The sequence below is a fragment of the Hemicordylus capensis genome, chromosome 16, assembly GCF_027244095.1.
Source record: "Hemicordylus capensis ecotype Gifberg chromosome 16, rHemCap1.1.pri, whole genome shotgun sequence".
Taxonomy (NCBI): domain Eukaryota; kingdom Metazoa; phylum Chordata; class Lepidosauria; order Squamata; family Cordylidae; genus Hemicordylus; species Hemicordylus capensis.
Window position 1 is genome coordinate 12,356,230 of NC_069672.1, and position 22,289 is coordinate 12,378,518.

The 22,289-nt window shown below is 48.4% G+C and overlaps 1 protein-coding gene across 5 annotated transcripts in view; it reads right to left on the reverse strand.

The window, feature by feature from the left end:
• The window catches only part of TTLL10 (tubulin tyrosine ligase like 10), a 130,617-nt gene that overhangs the window by 40,652 nt on the left and 67,676 nt on the right, over nucleotides 1-22,289 (reverse strand). The window contains exon 1 of one of the 5 annotated variants that reach the window (XM_053280923.1): nucleotides 17,860-17,881. The exons of the other annotated variants lie outside the window; for them this stretch is intronic. The gene's annotated coding sequence lies outside the window, so the exon portion shown is untranslated. Of the gene's footprint in view, nucleotides 1-17,859; nucleotides 17,882-22,289 lie in introns of those variants that run through there. 5 annotated transcript variants of the gene reach the window in all.

Below are 22,289 nucleotides of genomic sequence, written 5' to 3' on the forward strand. Positions count from 1 at the left end.
AAAGTGGAGAATTCGGCCAGAGAGACATGATTCTCCCCTAAAAAAGAGAGCCCATGAACCTGATTGGCAGTCCATTCGGGGCAGGAAAAAAAGGAGGACTTCTTCACAACCAAGCAGAATGTACAAGAACTCTCTGCCACAAGCTATAGCCATGGCCACAATCCTAAGTGGCTTTAAAAGTGGTTTTGAAAAAATTGTGGAGGAGGAGGGGTTCTGTCAATGGCGGTTAGTCACAATAGGCGAGAACACCTATTCAGGAGTAGTCTACCTTGGAAAAGCAATTGTTGGGGATCACCTATGGAGACAGGGCTGTTGTCTTCCTGCCTTGAATGGAGGCCTCCCCAAGGCAGCTGGTAGGTCATCATTAGAAAGGGGGTGGTGAGCCAGATGGGCCTTTGGCCTGATCCAGCAGCGCTGCTCTTATTCAGAATGATAGTAGTGGAACCTCCATGCACAGAGGCAGTATACCTATTAATTCCCATGGCTGGGGGAAAGACCTATGGCTGTCAACTCCTGCTGGTGGGCTTCCCAGAGGTAAACTGGATGCTGGATGGAATGGATCCTTGGGTCTGATCCAGTAGCCGGGCCCTTAAAAATCACTTCTGAACAACGACAGCAACAGAAAAGGAGGACGGGGGAAACAGTCCAAGCACACCCTGAGAGCTTTGCTGTGTCTGACTTGAGGCGGAAGAGGAAAAGCACACAGGACTCTCTTTGTTCTGTGGAAAGCTGGCCGTGGAGTTCTCATTGTTGAATGCCTGATCAGTTCCCGCTCTCGGGCGGAGAAAGGTCAGAAATCTCGGCCTCCCGTTCGGTGGGCCGGTTGCACAGCGGGAGGGGAAAAACGCCGAAGGCTGTTCAGCGCCGGTTCACCCTGCTGCTTTCTCATCATTAAAGGTGAGGAAGTGTGTATTTTGTGCAAACACACACACACACACCACAATTTAGTGCCCAATTTGCCAGGGATGATTCCAACTTGCAAGCGCTCCCCGCCCCAAATCGTTCCCACTCCCTTTTTCGCTCTCCCAGCCAACACTCTGATGCTTTACAACAACATGTCAGACAATAGAGTCAGATATGGTCTGACAGCTTGAATTAATTGTTTTTGAAGGTCTCTTTTGTTTAAAGAAGCCTCATTCGCTCACTCCTCCATCCCAGAACAAGCAGCAGAACCCAGTGCAAGCAGGTAGGGATGTGCAAACCGGTTCGGAACTGGTTCGATGTCGAACCGGTTCGGCTCAATGGCTCGATGATGAACCGGTTTGGTTCAAAAGCTCGATGTTGAGCCGGTTCGGTTCAACGGCTCGATGTTGAGCCTAACCCCCCCCCCGGTTCAAGCTAAACCTCCCAACCTGTCTGAAGCTTTTTTAAAAAATTAAATCAACTTACGCCCTCTGGAGGAGTGGGGAACTGCCGCAGCTGCACAAGAATCTACGGAGGTTCTTACTACCCCACCCCACCCCGGTCTTTCCTGCCACGTGGCCTCGAACAGGAAGACGAAACTAGCCTTGAAAGCAGACTGGAAGTTTCAACCTAATCAGAAAAGATGTCTTTTCTAAAAGGAATCTGTCCCATTTCCTGCATAATTGCAAGCAAACTTTGTCAATAAAGGTAAATCAACTAACCCCATCAATCACCTTCCCTCGAGGAGTATTCAGTGAATAGGAAAATCTTGGGTCTCCTAATAGTGTTCCTCGCCTCTCCTTGGCTGTCCCCAAACCCATCATTCTAGAGTCGGCCCCATGAATTGCCCACATTTTGCCCAACAATACTCAATCATTTTGACCACCTGAGAACGGAGGATCAAAATCGGGGGTATTTGGGGTCAAGCCGAGTCGGATCGTAGCTTCTTGTTTACTTGGACAGCACCTGGGAGAAGAAAGACCGAGGCCAGCACATTCAGCAACCGAGTATCCGTCAGATCTCACTCAAGCCCAGGGGTGGCGGAAAACAGGAACTCAGATCTCTGCGTTGCTGTTGACATAACACACATTGCGTGCTGTGCAGCCTGGACGATCGGGACGTGTGAGGCTATCCACCCTTGTAACCTTTTCTTATCAGGGCTTTTATCCTCCCGTAGGCTTTACGGGGCCAAAACAGGGGTGATAAAGGCGGACTTTGTCCCGACGCACCCCGACGGACGCTTTGAACACACCCACACCCAAATGGCACGGCCACGCCGGGACGCACCCCGCCAGAGGAGAACCACGCTTTCCCACTTCCGTTCAAAGCGAAGACTTTGCCAGTGCCCTCGACGGCATTACCAGACAGTATTAGACAGGAATAGCTAAGATCTAACTTTGTCTGGTAAGACAGCGATGGGCAGGCTCTCGTCCCCGTGGGAATGCGAGGAGGGTCCATCACAGCCGTGGTAGGAAAGGAGGAGGTTCCTGGGGAAACGGGGACTAGGGGGCAGAGGGCTGCAAAGCAAAAAGAGGTGTTAGAGGAAAGAACGGTGCCCGCGCGGGTTTCCGTTGTGAGTGCCAAATCGGACGCTCAGTACGGAATCAGGCTTCAGCATGAATTGTCCTTGGTACGGAATCAGTCTTCAGCATGAATTGTCCCCCTCACTACGCAGGGCCCTCCCTGGTTTGCATTTGGATGGGAGACTAGATGTGTGAGCACTGGAAGATATCCCCTTTAGGGGATAGGGCTGCTCTGTGAAGAGCATCTGCCTGTTTATGTGCAGAAGGCTCCAAGTTCCCTCCCTGGCAACATCTCTAAGACAGGCCTGGGAGAGATTCCTGCCTGCAACGATGGAGAAGCCGCTGCCAGTCTGGGTAGAGAATACTGAGCTAGATGGACCAAGGGTCTGACTCAGTACCTGTATATGGCCGCTTCCTATGTTCCTAAGGGCAGGGGGAGAGAGGTAATGAACACAATCAAATTGGTTTCTCTCCGAATTCTTGTCTTAACCCCTGTGAGAAGTCAATTTGTGGGGGTCACTCCACGCTTGACACCATTTCCTCAGCCACTTTCCAAGCAGTTAATCAGTAATGCAGAGGCTTAAGCACCAGACCCACATAATCCCCCCTCTTTCAACGGATTTAACTTTGGCCGCAAGCAATAAATTCCCACAGGGAGAAAGAGGCTGGACCAGTCATAGGCCTGTCCATCCGCAGGAAACACAGCCTACACAATAATCTAAACGGCTCTTCAATCTAGAGCCTTTGGAGTCAGGTGGCATATACATAAAATAAAATAAAATAAAATAAAATAAAATAAAACCCCCAGAGCTGCTCAGATTGTCGGTTTAGTGGGTCTGAACTCACTCTGCAAATCTCACACACCCGGGCTCTTCTCAAGGCTTTTTACCAAAACGGTTCTCCCCACTATCTTCTCAAATACCCCGCATCTCAGAACATAACACGGTGAGGATGGACCCTTCCCCACCTCCACACTTAGGGAAAAGCATAAAAAGCTAGCAAAATTATATGATTAACGACATGTTACAAGCCCTCCTTCCTCCAAAGGGCTCAGGGTAGCCTACATGGAGATGTCCAGATGTGCTCCTCACAACGACCTTGCGAGGCTGAGAAGCCACCGACAGAGCACTGGTGATGATTTGAACCCAGGTCCCCCTGCCCCGACTCCATTCCCCCACACTAACCACTCCGCCACACTGCCTGTAATAGGTTGGGGTGTGTGGAAGCAGCGCCCAGCAGTCAGTACAGTTCTGCCAAGCACTGCTCAGGTCCTGAGTGTCTCCCAGCCGGCTTCCCAGCCAGGATCCCTGATGAGCTTTGATTTTTGCTCCCAGCTTGGCTTCCTGATTGGCTGGGAGCACTATGTAGCAGCTGCCCTGCTGCCTACATGCCACGTGTCCTTTCCTTATTGGCTGGATCATTCATGAACTTGTTTTTCCTTGCCTTCAGCAACTCTCCCCATCTTTCCTCGCTCGCCTTCCTCCATCTACCCAACCTCCCCTTTTGTGCTCATTGAGGGACAGCTTCACGATGGGGTGGGGAGGAGAGCTGCTCTGGTAGTAGCAAGCACAACTTGTCCCTTTAGCTAAGCAGGGTCCACCTTGGTTTGCATTTGAATGGGAGACTAGAAGTATGAGCCCTGTAAAATATTCCCTCCCTTAGGGGATGGAGCCGCTCTGGGAAGAGCATCTAGGTTCCAAGTTCCCTCCCTGGCAGCATCTCCAAGACAGTGCTGAGAGAGATTCCTGCCGGCAACCTGGGAGAAGACGCTGCCAGTCTGTGAAGACAAGACTGAGCTAGACAGACCAATGGTCTGACTCAGTATATGGCCGCTTCCTATGTTCCTATGTTCCTTCCAATAAGAGCAGGGAGAGCAGACAGAGAGAGAGAATGCCACAAAACGTCCTCCTTTTGGGGGGGGAATAAATGCCACCTTCCAACGCTCAAAGGGCAGTCTGCAGCCACAGCAGAACGTCAGGCTACGAGGGAAAGAAAGACGCTGTAATTCCCACTTTGAACATTTCTGCATGATCACAGCCCCGCCGTCTGCCCCAAATTTCCGCCTGCTCCTTCGAACTACGGACTCCGCTCAAACCTACCTTTGCAGGCCTGGTCTTCGAAGCCTCCAGTGGCCTGTAGTATTGTGGATCGCCCTTTGAACATCGTTACCAGACAGTGTTAGAGTAGATGCAAGAAATCCAGCACTGTCTAGTAAGATGCCCACAGAGGACCAGAGTCCCGGCAGCTGTCGGCGAAAGTGGGGGGGGGGTCATCCTTGCTGGTGGTCATCTCGCCGGTCCGAAGCCACCACTTTCTCCTGCAAGTTTATCGGTCAAAACTTTTCTTTCCCTGGGACCTCTGAATAACTTACTGCCCGTCAATGCAAGCGAGAAGCCGAAGAGGAAACGTGCTGGGATCTGTGGTCAGAAGATCTCACATGCCCAGATCTCCTCTCCTTTCAGGTCTCGAGGTAGAGAGCGCAAATGTGTTCCCTTTGCTAAGCAGGGCCTGCCTTGGTTTGCATTTGGATGGGTGACTACATGTGAGCGCTGACTGCTGTAAGGTATTCCTCTTATTGCTCTGCATGCAGAAGGGCCCAGGTTCAATACCTGGGAGCAACCCCAAGTGGGGCTGAGAAAGACTCCTGCCTGAAACCTTGGAGAGCTGCTGCCAGTCGGTGTAGACAATACTGAGCTAGATGGATCAAGGGTCTAACTTTGTATAAGGCGGCTTCCTATGTTCCTACATACTAGATGGACTATGTACTGGTATATAGTATATGTTACAATATACTAGGTTTCCTTCCTTCCTTCCTTCCTTCCTTCCTTCCTTCCTTCCTTCCTTCCTTCCTTCTCTCTCTCTCTTTCTATCTCTCCCCCTCTGTCTTTCATGTTTACCACCTGCCAGGTGTTCCAAAACACCTGTGATCCGGGTGAAAAATATCTAACGGCAATAACACCCTCTCAAGGATATCCTTGTAAATCATTATTTACCGTCTCTTTTAATAACTGATATCTGTTGGAAGGCTCACCCAGCTGTTTTGTTTTTTTAAAGGCAAAGCAGCTGAAAGGGGTACCTAAAAGGATTCTGGAGAAGACTCTTATTTTGTTAGGTGCTCAAACCCATTATCATGGGAGCAGCGGAAATTGGGAGATGCCACAATAGTGCCAAGAGAGATACCTTAAATGTCTCTTCTTGGGAAGAATCTTAGAGAGGGGTGTGAGCAACCAAATCATAGACTCAGCAGTGGACAAATAAGGACCGCATTGCCCAGAGCTGCTCAGAGACGGGGCCTTTTCAGTGGTGGCCCCTCCGCTTTTGAATGTCTCCAAAAGGAGCTCCACTATGCTCTATGTCTCCGAGTTTTTAAGAAATATTTGAATACCCTTCTTTTTAGAGAGTGTTTTGAACCCATGGCTTGTCTCTGGTGGGGTTTTAAACCTGATTTTAACTGGGTTCCGCTTTTTACCTATTCTTTTCTTTACCAGTTTTATATTGCTCTGCTGTTTTACTGTAGCATTTTAACCTATTGCTTGTCTGTGATTTATGTTGGCGGCTACCCAGAGCAGTATGGAGAGGCAGGATAAGGATATTTTAAATAGATAAATAAACAAAATAAATTGTCCCCAACCCCGTAATCCACCACACCCTGGGCTGACAAACCCAAAGGAAGAGAACCCATTAACACGCCAAAGCAGAATGCCTATCATCACGTCCTTTCGAGTATCCCAATGGTTGTGACACCAATTTCCCCCTTCACCTTGTCACTGGTCACTAACCTTGTGGTTTCAGAATACGCCGCCGGTGTTTTCCCATGGTGGAAGTGAAAGGCCATAATCATCATTACCAGGCAGTATTAGAAAGACAGAAAATATCCAATGCTGCCCAGTAAGATGGCAATGACCTCCCAGGATCGTCGTGTGCACAACAAACAGTCAACCTCATTGGCTGAAACACGGGGTTATTTTTCGAAGGAGAATATTCGCAGGCAAGAGTGCAGGAATGAAAGCAAAGCCCAGAAACAGCCATACAGCACCTCCCAAAACTCCCAATGTGGCTCAATGGAGTGGAATGCTTGTGTCCTCAGAGAGGAGTTAACAGACAGCTGGGTGGGCGGAGCTAATGGAACTCAGTGGAGAGTTGCGGGGAAGGAAAAAGAGCAGGGAATTTCTCTGCTTGAAGGATATTCCCTCAAGACAGTCACAACCCCTTCTGCTTCTGAGGGCGAAAGGGCCTGAAACTTTCACCAGGCCCAGGTAGTGCATGCACACTATGGACATATACAGCAACATTTTGTGGCAGGTCCACACCTGTCAAATTAATTCTGCTACCCTGAATTTGCTTGCAAAAAATAAAATAAATTGAATTTAGATTCTGCTGATTCCAAAGCTGTTACAGCATTGATCCTTATTTTCCCTTCTGCATTTGGAGGTTTTTCTCCAGCTGGCTGTACAACAGAGCTTCCGTTTTAGGGGGAAGGGGATTGTCTGAAGAGCAACCAAGAGTGAGAAAAGAATCTGCTATAAGTTTGTGGACAATACATCAAATGCCCAGCAAAGTGAAATCCTGATCCTGCCAACTACGTATCCCAAACCCTGACAGCGAGAGGACGTCTCAGATAAGAGGCTGACATCGGTGGCCATATTTAAAGAAGAAAATAAGAACAGTGACACAATGTTTTACACCACTGCACCAGGAATCTCATGAAAAGGCTCCGGGTACAAGAAAGGAGGCAGCAAAACACACGAACGGAATTCGAGTGGAGGGTCAGCATTTAAAACCTGGTTAGATTTCAGTTAGGAGGGAATGAGGCGGGAGAGAAGCTCTTCCCCAAGACTGTGTTGGGATGTATCAAGAATTAAATTGGAAAGCTGCCTATTGGATAGCACCTGTGACGTCAAGAGTTGCGAGCAGAAACGGACCCAATGCTTGTCTTTTTCTATCGGCGGATCACACACTCAATAAATTACACAGCCTTTCCTTTAATATAAAAGGACGTCTGTTTGAGGAGAAAACATCCCGAATCCTTGGTCAGAAACTAGCTTTACTGGCAGGCTACCTTGATTTTGGAATGGAGCTGGAAAGCCCTCTTTTACCACCTCCTAACTCTCCTGCGGGCAAGCCTTGCAGCTACAAATGCTAACCCTCTGTGCCCTTTATTTAGTTTTTGTTTTGTTTGCAGCTGGAAAGAACTGGTGATTGGGCCATAGTTTAGTGGGAAAGCATCTGTTTTGTATGCAGAAGGGCCCAGCTCTGGTGACTATCGCCAAGTAGAGCTGAGAAAGAATCCAATCTGAAACCCTGGAGAGCTGCTGCCAGTCAGAGTAGAGAATACTGAGGTAGTCAGAGCAAGGGTCTGACTCAGTAGATGGCAGCTTCTGGTGTCCATAATAAATTTTGTGTTGGCGTCTGTAGCTCAGTGGTCGAGCATCTGCTTTGCCTGCAGGATGCCCCAGATTCAATCCCTGGCAGCATCTCCAAGACAGGGCTGAGAGAGACTCCTGCCTGTAACCTTGGAGAGCTGCTGCCAGTCAGAGCAGACAATACTGAGCTTGATGGACCAAGGGTCTGACTCAGCAGGAAGCAACTTCCTGTGTACCTATAATGAATCGCAGAGGGGCAGATTTGGCCTGGAGGTTTCCATTTCCAGCCCCAACTTTAAATGTTTTGTTTAGACACGCTACGCCATCCTGAGAATCAGAGCTGAAATGGATCATGGCAGCCTGGTGAATGCTTCCACTTGTGTGCCTTCCATTCCAAGCGGTGGGTTCTCCGCTTGGATTTACACTCGGAGCATGAAAAATCACCTCCACCTTTTGCGACCTGAACACTTTGGCAGGTGCCCTGTATGAGATCTGACAAGCCGTCATCTGCCCCTGTTATGCCAGATGCTAAATGTCCTTTGGGGTCCACCGTTCATCCCGTCAGCCCTGAAGAACTGTGACATGATATCATCAACTATCCCACCTTGTCAGACACCAGCCGCCAACTAGTTGAAATAAAAGTTCACAGGTTCTCAAATGCAGCTGTCAAATACCTGGCCGACGTCTGAACACCGAGAGACAATCCGGAGATGGTTTCGCACCGAAACCCACAGAATTCGGGCTGAATTTTCAGGCACCGAATCGATTCAACCACAAATGGTTAATTCAGCTAGAGAAGATGTATGTTTCCCCCACCACCGCCCAATTCCCAAAGTGCTGGTTTACACCCCTTCTCCTCCCGGTTATTAGGTAACTGTCAAAAAAGATAAAGCAAATCAAATCCGGCTGACAGCCAGGCGTGTTCCATTTAACCGGTACAAAAGGAACTCTCCTTTTTCATATTTTCCTTTTCATTTCTCCCCACACACCCCTGAAAAATCAATAATTCATGGATTCTTGGGGTGGGGATATAACCCTATAAGCGAGGGGGAATGGGTGTGCTACAGAGGACGTCTTAGCAAGCGGGACGGCGTTTGAGTCCTGACACGGCTAAGCACAACACAGTCACCAGTGAAATGTTCGTTAATCAATTGGGAGAAATGATCTTGGTTGAAATAATGGCACAGTAAAGGGAGGTTGTTGGAGAATGTGGCTCTGTTGATGTGGTGTGGGAAAGATATGAAACAAAAGGACAGCAGCAAGAGAGGAGAGAGATTTTGTAAAATGATCGGCTTGAATTATTCATCATTAGATTTTGGTTTTGTTTTTAAAGGAAAAGGGGAAATTCACTTCGAAGGCACTGGGGTCATTTAGACCCCACTTCACACGAATAGGGGTCATTTAGACCCCAATTCACATAAATAGGGATGAGTTAATATTGACCTTGCACAAATGAAGAATCTACTTTACTAGCACTCTGAAGTTCATTAACCAGATGGTGGTTTGGGGGTGAAGCCAATAACCTACTTCACCCCACGAGCCATACCCTGGCATGACCTGCATCAACAAGTCCAAATCTCTTCCTACAGATTCAGGATTGGAACACAGAACTGCCAAAGGTGCCAGCAGAGTTACAGAAAGACTTGCTTGGTCCAAGGCAAGCCATTAATATTCCCATTTTACAGGTCAGGAACACTGAGATCATGAGAGAAGCCATTAACACAAAGTCAGCTACGGCAGAGGATGATGTTCAGCTGTTGAGGGTCAGGAATCCCAATCTGCTAAATCACCCAGTGATCTACCAGCAGGTCCCGAGCTAACTTCTGCCCTCCCACCACCTTGTAAATAATGACGAAGTCAATTATCCAGATATTCTGTGGATAAGAGGAAGCGTTTCCATAGAGGAGGACTGCTCAACTTCGGCCATCCTGCAGATGTTGGCCTACAATTCCCATAATCCCTAGCTATTAGCCACTGTGGCGGGGGATTATGGGAGTTGTGGTTCAAAAACAGTGGGGGGTGGGGCCTAAATTGAGCAGGCTTGCCATAGAGGAATCAACTCTTGAGTTTCTCTGTGCATCATCATATGGGGTTCCCAAACAGAAGTGTGGAGCAGTGACTCATATAGAGAGACATAATATGGGCAATTGACTCTGCTGCATCTGTCTCAGCAGTGACTGACCAATCCAGGCACACTCCATGAGCAGGCATGGCGGAATCAGCCCTCTGTAGCAGAAGGAGGCAGCAAATCATGCAGAGTTCCAACAGGCAGCCTCCTCTGAAGGCTAGGAATCCTGCTGTTTTGGCTGCCTCTGAAACGGTCCAATCATAGCCAATGTGGAGACAGGGTGGGGTTGCCCACTGCAGAAGCTGATTGGCTGGAGGCAAAGCAAGAACAGTGGATCGTTCAGAGACACAAACAGGCACGCTCTTCAGTTATCTCTGCTATATCTCTGCACCAGGTACAACTGCATGGTCCAAGTTGTGCTGTTCCCAAGCCCCTTCCTCAAGGAATACAGGAAGCATCAAAAATAAGGGGGGAATGGGAAGAAGTCCTGCATCAAAAGCTATCATCAAAACTCATGTACAAATTTCCAGTAAATGCAGTCATATTCAAATTCAGGAAAATTCAAATCAAAATTGCTCAAATTCTATTTGAATTCGATTCGAATTCGCCCAAATCCAAATCGATTCGAACGAATCCCATTCTGTGCAGGCAGTTTTGAGACGAATCGATTCAAATTCGATTTGAATTTGAATCGATTCGGTCAATTTTTTTTGCACATCCCTACCCCCTGCCCCAACTAACAAAATAAGTCCTAACAGCCAACTATTCGTGGGGAAATGCGAACACGGCAAAATGAGGTGAAGTCCTCAGCTGTCATGTCTTGTCATCAGCTAACTGTACAGTACTAGTCTGGAAATAGCATCTCAGATGCCCTCTTCCCAATCTTGGGCCTGTAGCGCTTGTTGGACTACAACTCCCATCATCCCCTGCCACAAGGGCCTCAGAAACTCTTATACTAGCTTCAGGGTGGGGGTGATGGAAGTTGCAGTCCAACAGCATCTGGGGACCCAACCTGGCCTGTAGCCAGCCTAAAAGTTGGGGGGGCTTCAAAAAATGAATGTCCAAGCTCCACCCTTCCCCCCTCAATTAAACTGCCTCCTACAACACAACAATGCCAGCTTTCATTCCTTTTCACCCTCTCCTCAAATTCCACCTTTCCTGCCAAGCCCTTCACTCAACTCGCTAGTCCTCACGCTCTGCTTCAAGTAAGCCAAAACCACGGGTCAAGGAAAGCATCCCAAGGTTTGGCCTGGTTGCTTCCTGCCTCCTCTCTGGCCGCCGTTTCCCGTGTGAGGCATTTGGATCGGGGTCTGCAACTGTGCCCAGACTATGGGAAACCCCTATCTCGGGCAGCAGTGATATAAGAAGGTGCTGAAAAGCATCATCTCATACTTCACGGGAGATGGCAATGGTCAACCCCTCCTGTATTCCACCGAAAAAGACCACAGGGCTCTGTGGTCGCCACGAGTCGACACCGACTCAACGGCACAACTTTACCTTTACCACAAGACCAGCTCTCCTCCCACATGCATGGGGAAAAGGCTCTTTGGGTGAGTCTGTAAGACTAGAAGCCCCAGTAGATGGGGGATTTGGAGTTACAGCAATCGGATAGTTTAAAAAAACACACATTATTGTTATTCAGTCTCAACCTGGTGTTTTTGCACTCTTTCTCTCTCTCTCTGGCTACATAATCCGTCTGAAGCTGAATCCTTCCAGAGTCTTACTCAGTGAGACCAGTCGGTGTGACACACCCACAAACAACCCAAGGATACCCCGGTCGCCCCATAGCCGTATTCTTCAAATGTACGGAAGAACGTTTCGTCTCTCAGTCTGCCTGACGTTTCCCCATGCGATTAAGGCCCAAGCGGAAAGAGCCCTTCAAGACAAAAGTTGCCGTCAAGAACCAAAAGACCACCGAGGGAAGCAAGGCCTCTGCCTTGATGTCGCTTGCCAAAGAAGCAAGATTTTTAAAATAATAATTCTAACCTCGCATTTTCAGCTCCCTCTCCGTGTGACTTAAGGAAGGCCCAGAGGTCACATCTGAGCGTTTGAGAATTCCCACTGAAATGGGAAGGGATTTATGTCACTGCCTTTAAAGCTGGCAGAAATCCATTGATAGGATATTATCATACGCCCCATAGAAAAAAAGAGAACTCGCCATTCTCGTCACAGACGGGGCCTCGGTGGCGTAACAAACACAGGCTTAGTAGCGATTATTATCTTAAGTCACTGGCTTTGGTTTTGTCATTATTGGCTTAAAATGGGCCGTCCTGGTGTGATTTCCTCGCTCCCTTCCATTTTATTCCGTTTGATTCGATTGAACAATTAGATTCCTATCCATCCTCAATGGAACTCTGTTGCTGTTCCCCTGCCCCCCAGAACATTCTAATTTTTTCTTCCAGCCGAAGGGAAGAAATATTAACTGGCAGAATAAATCTCTGGTTTGCCACCTTATGGCGCAGTGGGGAAGCAACCTACCTAGAGAGCAGGAGGCTGCCGGTTCGAATCCCCACTGGTGTGTTTCCCGGAATATGGGAAACTCCTATATCGGGCAGGAGCAATATAGGAAGGTGCTGAAAGGCATCATCTCATACTGCATGGGAGATGGTAGTGGTCAACCCCTCCTGTATTGGAGGCTGATATTCACGGTCATTTGTGATACGGTCTGCAGCCCTAGAGATGGAAAATAGCAAAAGAACTGCAAGACTTCAAGCTTTCAGTGGGTTCGCCTGTTTGGATTGTCCTGGCCATCAGGTCACATTTGCGATGGAGTTTTAAAAGCTTACAACCACACACACACAAATGAGTATCAGATTTTACTGATGGGCACGAAAATGGGCAGGAATTCCCTCCAAAGATTACTCGATGACAAATTGTTGTTACCCTAACCCTGACCCTAACTCTTTCCTCTGTGCAAAAATGACTCCAATTTTACCTGATAAAGAAGGGGTGAGAACACAGAGAGAGCTTGAAAGGCAACCATGCTATCAACTATCTCCCATCTCAGATGGTGCCAGAAATCACTAGGAGCATTTGTCCCCTGAGAAGGTGACAACGGCCAACATTTGTGGGCCTGCCTTGTGGCCGGAAAGGATGTTCAAGGATTTGGGAATTGCTGAATCTGCAGTGAAAAGTCCCCCCAAGGCTACAGATGTGAATTTATAGATTCCATTAACCAACGTGGCCCTGGAGGAAGTTCTGGGAAATGAAAGAAACCGCAGGGTACATTCGGCGGCGCCTGCAACGAGATCGCGAGCAACGTCGTTTTTGCTCCCTGTTGTTCTCCGACCCATCCACATCGCTCTCTTTGCAGCTGGTCTCGCTTCCATGCCCGCTGACCGCACTAAGTCCTCACTCTTGACAAGGACAAAAATAATATTAAACCAACCTTTTCCCATTATGACTTTCGGCACTCAGCCCATCTGAGGCCTATCAGCAAGACGGACGGTATGTTCCGTGGAGCATATGCTCGGCTGTTTCCTTACACGCCCGCATGGTCAAAAGCAATAATGTGCACCTCGAATCACCCGACAAGCAGAGTAGAGGCAGGTTCCATTCGAACCCTGCTATTTTTCTCTGCCCATTAAATCCTGAAAGATAGGTGAAGCAAGGACGAGAGAAGAGGGGGAGAGAGTTTAGCTTTCTTTCTACCTGCAGGAAGAGGCCGCCACTGAAACACTGGCCTGCTTGCAGAGGGCAGGAGAAAGAAAGAAAGAAAGAAAGAAAGAAAGAAAGAAAGAAAGAAAGAAAGAAAGGGAGGGAGAGAGAAAGAGAAAGAGAAAGAGAAAGAAAGAAAGAAAGAAAGAAAGAAAGAAAGAAAGAAAGAAAGAAAGGGGAAGGGATGGAAAGAAAGAAAGAAAGAAAGAAAGAAAGAAAGAAAGAAAGAAAGAAAGAAAGAAAGAAAGAAAGAAAGAGAAAGGGGGAGGGAGAGAGAGAGAGGGAAAGAAAGAGGAAGGGAGGGAGGGAGAGGGGAGGGGCAGAGAGAAAAAGAAAGAAAGAAAGAAAGGGGGAGGGACGGAAACAAAGAAAGAAAGAAAAAGAAAGAAAGAAAGAAAGAGAAAGGGGGAGGGAGGGAGGGAGGGAGAGGGGAGGGGCAGAGAGAAAGAAAGAAAGAAAGAAAGAAAGAAAGAAAGAAAGAAAGAAAGAAAGAAAGAAAGAAAAGGGGGGGAGGGAGGAGCAGAACATAAGAGTTGTAGCCTTACCAAGGCACAAGATGAAGGCAAAGAAGGCCATGCGCATTTTTCTTGTAAACTGATAATTTAAAAATGCTCTCCGTTTCCCGAGCCCCTCCACAAGCACACAATTTCCAGCCAGGCGGTACCCATGAAATCTAAAACCAACCTATTTATCGCCCAGGTTACAGCCTCCACTTAGTTAATCATCACCATTATGACCGATCCTCAGGCCCCAAGCGCGGGGAGGAGGGCAAAACAGGCAAGCACAAGTCGCCCGAGAGGGGCTGAACGCAAGGAACTTTGAAGCCAACTTCCAGCCTCCGCTTCTGGGCTACCTGTTTCTGGACCCCCATCCCTCTCTTTGGCCTTCTTTTCCAGCACACAGAAGCTGGAGCCGCTTTTGGGAGCCCCCAGGTATCCATTCTCTTCCAAAGGGGAATGCGGGGCCTCCGGTTTGTGCCCAGGTAGCTTGAAGTCTGACGAGGAATGTGAGTGGAGCGTGGAAAAAGAATCCGCCCTCCTAACTTGTTAGTTAACCCGCCTGGCTGCGCCTTAATCAATAGCCAGAGACTCTGAAAAGAACAAAGCTTTTTATCTCGAATCCCCATCAGATAAGCCATACCTGGAGTCCCAAGGGACAGACCAGCCTGTCCGTTCACTTTCCGAGCCCAGGGAGCAGCAAAGGGACGGTTCTGTAACGTCCACGCTTTGCCAGGCATGTTCCTTGAGTTCCTTTCAAGCTGGTGTCATGGCCGCTCCGTCTTTTTGATCCTAAATTCTAAATAAAGTCGTGGTTAAGGCCCCCCCCCACAAATGGGGTTTGGATACAAAGTGCCTCTTTTAGAAGGACGTCCATGACACCCAGGAGACATTGCAGCCGTGTAAGAGCGCCTCGGATCGTGGCCAAAGGGTATGCAAAAGTCTTGTTAAAAAGCGACTGATCTAAATCCGATAAGGAAGAATGCACTTTTTTGGAAGAAAAAGTTTGGATTTTAAAAAATGTGTCCCAAACTTCCTAACTAACCGGAAAACATGACACGCAGGGAAAAGCCCTGAAACTGACACACGTTTGCAATTGCAATTGACATGCTGTTCAATTTGCATTCCAAACTCCCTACAGGCCGGTTGATGAGATAGGTAGGGAGCTATCATACCTCTGACTTTTTATTTCCGAGCAGTTTTACAAGGGGAAAGGTCCTGAATTCAGCAGTCAAAATGCAATAGAAATCACACAAAGGGACCTCCAATCCTAAGAAAACCCTCACCATGAATATTTGCCGAGATTTGGGAAATGAGACTGCAAACCATCTGCAAACCTTTCGCTGGAATGCAGAAAGGGAGAATTAAGACTCTCTGAATTTATAGTTTCATTTGCATTTGTCTCTTTGATTGAAAAAAGCGCCATTTTTAAAATGTCCTCCAGATAGATAGATAGATAGATAGATAGATAGTCATACTGTTTAAATGTTGTCATCTGCTCAGGGCAATTTGCTTCCATTCCTAACTGCCGTTAAGAGCGAAATTTCTCTCCAGAGGAAGGTGAAAAATCAGTCAAGGCTGCATTTCAAAGTACCCCTTAAAACTTGAATTATTTTTTATTTTCAGAAGAGATGTGGGGTGTCCTTTTTGCACTGGTTCGCTTTAAAGAAATGAGCACAGCACCTCTCATGAAGACTGTCATCCTAGACCCTTACAACCTGGACACTTACACGGGAGAAGGGATCACAGAATACAAGGGAACTTAAGTTCAAGACGTTCTGCACAGAACTCTGCTGAGTCATTACAATCAAAATGCCTAAAACTACCTGATCGTACAGGGTTGCACTCATGTGCTTAACCATATTCCCTACAATCAGTGTGGGTCCCTTTTAGGGGACTGTCTGAAGGGGAACACAAGTTTGCAAGGTCTAATCAGGTCCAAAATCAGGCTAAAAGCTGGGAGGGCACCCGAAAAAGAAAGGGGCACGTTTTACCACTTTAGCTGCTCTCCATTACATTACAACGTAGCACTTTAAAAAGCATTTGTTTGTAAAAACTTTAGGGGGGCAGAGAATTTTTTTTAGGGGGGGCAGACCACCCCCCACTAGCCCTCCCCTAATGGGCCTAATGACTGATTGACAAATCCTTGTCTCTTGTTAACCCTCTGAATGTAGCTAGCAACACTGACACTTTAAGAGACATAAAAATGAGCATATTCTGCAGTAGGCTCCAATACGATGGACTCCTGCCCAGTTGCAAACTCGAATGGGATTTACTTCCGAGTAAATGTGTTGAGCTGCACCTTGCTCCTTTAGCCCCTGATTTACACCTAAGTCAGTTTACGTCGGAGCACCATGGGTTTGAATGGGTTTGAATGGCGCCCTCCTAAACTGAACTACCTGGAAGTAAGTCCTGATGGAACCGATGGGGCTTACTCCCAAGTAAATGTCAGATCCAGTTGCCAGAGTACAAATCAGTGATGACACCTTTTGGGGTAACTCTGCAACTTGAGCGTAAGATAATAACTGATATAAAAGTGGGCTCGTGAGACAGAATTTTCGTTTCTGCAGAACGGCCTGAAAGGTGAGACAGAATTTTCGTTTCGGTAGACGCCACTTCTGGAGTACCCACTTTCTTAAAAAAAAACCTACAGACTGACGTGACCATAATCTACATTCTCCTAGCCCTTAGTTGTTACATCTGAAATATGGTGATAATAATCCTGACCTGTCTTACCACTTGCTGCAAAGATGGCCAGAAGATAATGTATGGGAAACACTTGAAAAATATTCCAGAGTATCATATAAAGGCCTTAATGCAATTATTTTATTATTAATGGAGATCCATTCAATTTTGCCATGGAGTTAAATGAGAGATGGGATCCCTCACATTACAACCATCCAATATTCCCTCCCATAAACCAGGTAGGGCTTATGCATTCACACCAGGGCACATCTTCCCATTAAAAACCGACATCTCGTCATTCCGCAGAATTTCCCTTTCTTACTCAAAAGGAAACCTCTAGTAAATCACGAACCTTACTCCTTAGTAAGTGTGCCTAGAACTGCTGGAGCAAGATTGGGGGCATACCGCTCAGAAAAGGGTGAAATCTAATTTGACTGAGCACGGAACGCTAGCAAAATGGACCGATTTCCCTCCATTTCCCCATGAATTCTGTGTTGAAATATCACAAAAGTAGATAACCTTGAAATCAAGATAGGCCTGAAAACATCTGTTGGAAACACAGGCAAATCAAACTGCTTTCGCGCCGTGTCTCTCTCTTTGAGGAAGCATAAAAGAACCTTCCAGAAGGTGGCTTTAAAAAAAAAAAAAACCCAACACAACTAACAGGTGAAGGCCAGGCAAATTACGGCAACTCCCTTAAAGTCCACAATGCCCAACGGCTTCTTCTTGCTTTCGGATCAACGGATGACGAGAGCAGACCTGTGTGCTTACTAAACACACACGTCTTCACACTTGGCCCACTGACTGTGTCAACAGTCAGCAACTCCCCAACAGGATGCAGGAGAGGTGACCCCAAGAAGCTTGGCCCAACATGCCACCCTTCCAACTGCCTTCCCCATCCATACATGACCGAACCCCACTCTAAACCATCCACCTTGTGGCCCAGCCCCACACTTCTGGGAGCTTCAGAGTGGGGTGGCAGGGATTTTTCTCGCCGTTCGGTGTGATGCCTCTTTCTTCTTTAGTGTCCAACTAGAGGCAGCAAGTAGAGACAGGCACCGAAAGAGGAGAGAGGGAACTAGAGCAAAGATTAGGAAGGTGCAAACCGTCTCTGTTGTACTCACGGAGACACGCAAGTCTAAGAGGAAAAGAACTCAACCAACCCACTCAAAATGGCTCCCCTGAGCCGCACGCCGACAACTCCGAACCGAATCGAAGGTCCTTCAACGCTCCTCCACCGAAACCCCAACGGAAGGATTCCGTTCCCTTTATGCCTTGCCTTTCTTCACTATTTCCAGTTGGAAGGTTAGTGAAGAAAGACCATCCCTCTAAAAGGCCAATGACTCCAGCTCTTAGGAACCCCACGAAATGGATTCCCCCACGCCCTCGAGAAACAAGGTTATGACCAAGGTCATTGTTCGAAGAAAGGCGGAAAAGAAGGAACCAATATGAGGCTCACCAACCAGACAAAGGATTCCAAGAGAGCCACAAGCTATGTGCTGAGGGCCCTTTCCTCGTCATTTCCCTGCCACCAACTCCTAATCGCTACCTTTCGCTCTCCGTGGCTAATCCCCAATCGGCTTCCTTTGTACAGAGCGGTGAGACGGAGTTTCCCCCCATAGGCCTCCTCTTATTCAGTTTCTCCAAACTGCCTCTACCTGAACGGACTGGTTTGACGAGTTGCATGGGGAACGTTTGAATTCAGGAGTTCTCAGCCACCCCAGCCCCCTAGCCCGCCTTCTGTCTCCACGCAGACAGAACCTGATATGGTTTTACGAAACTTCCTCGGGTCCCTCTGAAAGAGAGACAAAGAGGGGGAAGAAAAGAGGACAGGAGCTCGGAAAACACACCTAAGCGCAAAAGATTACCACGGCCAGCCACAAGCGCCATTAAACTCCCATTAAATGCCCGCCTAGCATGTTACGGACGACTACCTGGAACCTATCGCCTACGAGGGCCATGCGGACATTTAAATGACTCCGGAGCAAGACGCCCAGTCACCTCTTCCCCAACCGAGACCGTCAAGCATCATAAATCAATAAATACATGGTGAACTCAAGTCCCGGCAAGCCTCGGGCGAGCAGTCCCATCTTCGGATGGTTGCAGCTCTCGACAGCAACGGCGGGCGTTCTCGGCGAGGTGTTTGGTCGGGCACCGACGTGGCTTTTCCCCCCTTATCCCCGATAAAGGTCGCGAGACGTTGCCGCGACTTCGCCGCACATCTGCCCAAAGGAAAAGCAAATCCTTTTTTTTTTTTAAAGCAAAATAAAAGTGGGAAGGGGGGAGTGCGACGCTGCGTGGTCATCGCAGACGACCCCAAGATCTTGCTCGTTTACGCCGAACTGGGAAAGAGACGGAGAACGTCTAACGGCTCGGTTTACATGTACTTCCTCGGCCCCTCCCTGCGCAGGTGCATTCTTCACGTCCGACCAATCTCCGCGCCTCTAGCCTTGAACAGGTGTGTCCTGCCATCTTGGGAGAGGAGGGGAAGGGAAGAGCTCTGCCATGATGCAGCCACCGGCCCCACAATAGGCTCCCCACCTCTAAAGGATCATTTCCTTTTGAAATGGGGGGGGGGAGAAGGAAAGCCAAGCTCGAGAAAAAGGCTCCCGGCTCAGCCTTCAAATTTGCTCGGGGCGTTGAGGGGATGTGAGCAAACTGGTTGCCAGTGGTTTTACAACAAGGTGTATAACCTCCTGGCAAAGAACTGCCGGTTTGGCAACTCAGGTCTCCTCCTGTGCCTCCATGTTGCATGGGGAGGAAGAGGAGGGCTCAGGCAAGGAAACTGCCTTCTGGGGGAGTTGATAAGAGGAAGCTATGGAATGGGGTCCTCGAGAAGAAATCGGGGCTAGGGACAGAGGACGCTGCCTACTGAGTCAGGCCCTTGGTCCGTCTCACTCAGGATTGCCTACCCTTACTGGGAGCGGCTTCTCCACAGTTTCAGGCAGGAGTCTTTCCCAGTCTACCTGGAGATGCTGCCAGGGATTGAACCTGAGATCTTCGGCATGCATGATTCCGGCCTTCTGTGGTCCCACATCTATTTTTACTGGGCTTCCCACACTTCTCCCAGTGTGTTTAAATCAGATAGGAGCATGCCATGTTTTCTTCTAGACAGCGGTCGAGCTCAATCTGGCATTGCATGGAAACCTGAACCAAATCTGGGGCCAGGCTGCACAGCAGTCATATGGGGCCTGCAGGCCTTTCAGAGGGGGGAAGGATTTCTAAGGTGGACATGGTGGGGGTATAGCTCAGGGGTCGAGCCCCTGCTTTGCATGCAGACAGTCTCAGGGTCAATCCCAGGCTGGCAGCATCTTCTGGGAGGGCTCTTTCTGGAGCTTTGGAGAGCTGCTGCCAGTCAGTGTTGTCCCAGGGTCCCCAAGGTTGGGTGCCCAGATGTTCCCATCACCTGTAGCCTCAGGGCCACTGTGGCTGAGGATGATGGGGGTTGTAGTTCGCCAACATCTGGGCACCCAACCTGGAGAACTCCTGGGATAGTCAGCGCTAGGCTTTCAACGGTAGGAAACAGCTTCCTGTGTTTGTATGGGATGGCTCTTGTGGTCTCGGGCCATTGGGAAAGTAATGGTGCATCTCACAGAGCAGTGGCTTCTGGGAGTGGGGACTCTCGCAGTTCACAAAGAACGCCCTCTATACAGTCATTCCCAATCGTGGTTTTGAATATCTGCAACTGTGGAATTGTGGCAGGTCTCGCTAGCCGCGACCTGAATATCTGAAGTTGGGTGAGATTTCCCCCCCCCCATTTGGGTTTTTTTCTCCATGATTTCAGGGAGTCAGGGGGTCATTTCTGGGAGTAAGGGCCATTTCCAGGGGTCGGGGTGTTTGGGGGGGTCCCCTTCACTCCTCTTACTGACTCCTGGAGATTTGGGGTGATTTTCTTTCTATTTTTAATGGTATTTTGCGGTCTTCCCCAAACCCCCTCTTTGCAATTGGTTTCAATGGCTCATCTACCGCAAATTTGCCAATGGTGAGGTTTTCCCAGAACGGAAGGCAAGGAATGACTGTGCCCCCTCCCCCAAACCCCCAGGTGTTGTAGCCTTGTCCCATAAGGAAGGTGCTCCCGGCCCCGATCATCCTGGCTGCCATATGCACACACCAGAAGAGTGACTCAGTCAGAAGCCCGGGAGACGGGCTAATTCTCTGAGGAGGGGTCAGCCACACTCCGCTCATAAACCTTTTGGGGGATGAGAGTGACGTATACCTCCAATTTTAAAAAGCTACTACCAGATAATTTTTCACTGATCATTGTCTCTTTGTTACGTTATAGATAGATAGATAGATAGATAGATAGATAGATAGATAGATAGTTGATTCTTGATGGTTTAAGGCTCTGTTAGAAGTTACCTTGGCTGTCCCTTAAGTGGGAGTGATGGGCAAGGTATACATATTTAAACACACACACACACACACACACACACACACACACACACACACACACAAATAAAATAAAACTTCATGCATCGGATCCAGGGGGTTCCAGCCACAAGAGCGGATAGCCCCAGAAATAGGGTAGTCTTTAACGTGCCTCAAGATTCGTCATGGTGTTTGGCTGTAGCAAAGAAGAAGAGGAAGAGGAGGAGGAGGAAGAAGAAGAAGAGGGAAAGGAAGAAGAGGAGGGAGAAGTAGAAGAGGAGGAGGAGAAAGAAGAGGAGGAAGGAGGAGAGAGGAGGAGGAGAATAAGAGGAGAAGGAGGAAGCAGAGGAGGAGGAGAAAGAAGGAAGAGGAGGAGGAGGAAGAAGAAGAAGAGGGAAAGGAAGAAGAGGAGGGAGAAGTAGAAGAAGAGGAGGAGAAAGAAGAGGAGGAAGGAGGAGAGAGGAGGAGGAGAATAAGAGGAGAAGGAGGAAGCAGAGGAGGAGGAGAAAGAAGGAAGAGGAGGAGGAGGAAGAGGGAAAGCAAGAAGAGGAGGAGGAAGAAAAAGTAGAAGAGGAGGAGGAAGAAGAAGAAGAGGAGGAGGAGGAAGAAGAGGAGGAGGGGGAAGAAGAGGAGGAGGGGGAAGAAGAGGAGGAGGGGGAAGAAGAAGTAGAAGAGGAGGAGGAGAAAGAAGAGGAGGAGGGAGGAGAGAGGAGGAGGAGAATAAGAGAAGGAGGAAGCAGAAGAGGAGGAGAAAGAAGGAAGAGGAGGAAGAGGGAAAGCAAGAAGAGGAGGAGGAAGAAAAAGTAGAAGAGGAAAAGGAAGAAGAGGAGGAGGAGGAAGAAAAAGTAGAAGAGGAGGAGGAAGAAGAAGAAGAGGAGAAGGAAGAAGAGGAGGAGGAGGAGGAGGAGGAGAAAGAAGAGGAGGAGGGAGGAGGGAGGAGGAGAATAAGAGGAGAAGGAGGAAGCAGAAGAAGAGGAGAAAGAAGGAAGAGGAGGTTGAGGAAGAGGGAAAGCAAGAAGAGGAGGAGGAAGAAAAAGTAGAAGAGGAGGAGGAGGAAGAGGAGGAGGAGGAGGAGGAGGAGGAGGAGGAGGAGGAGTAGGAGGAGGAGTTGTTTATTTGTTGGCTACTCCATATCAAAATTGTTCTCTGGCTGGCTCACAAACAATGCATTATTATTTTTTAATTCCAAGAAAATTAGGATCATTAGAATCTAAACGAAATTAAT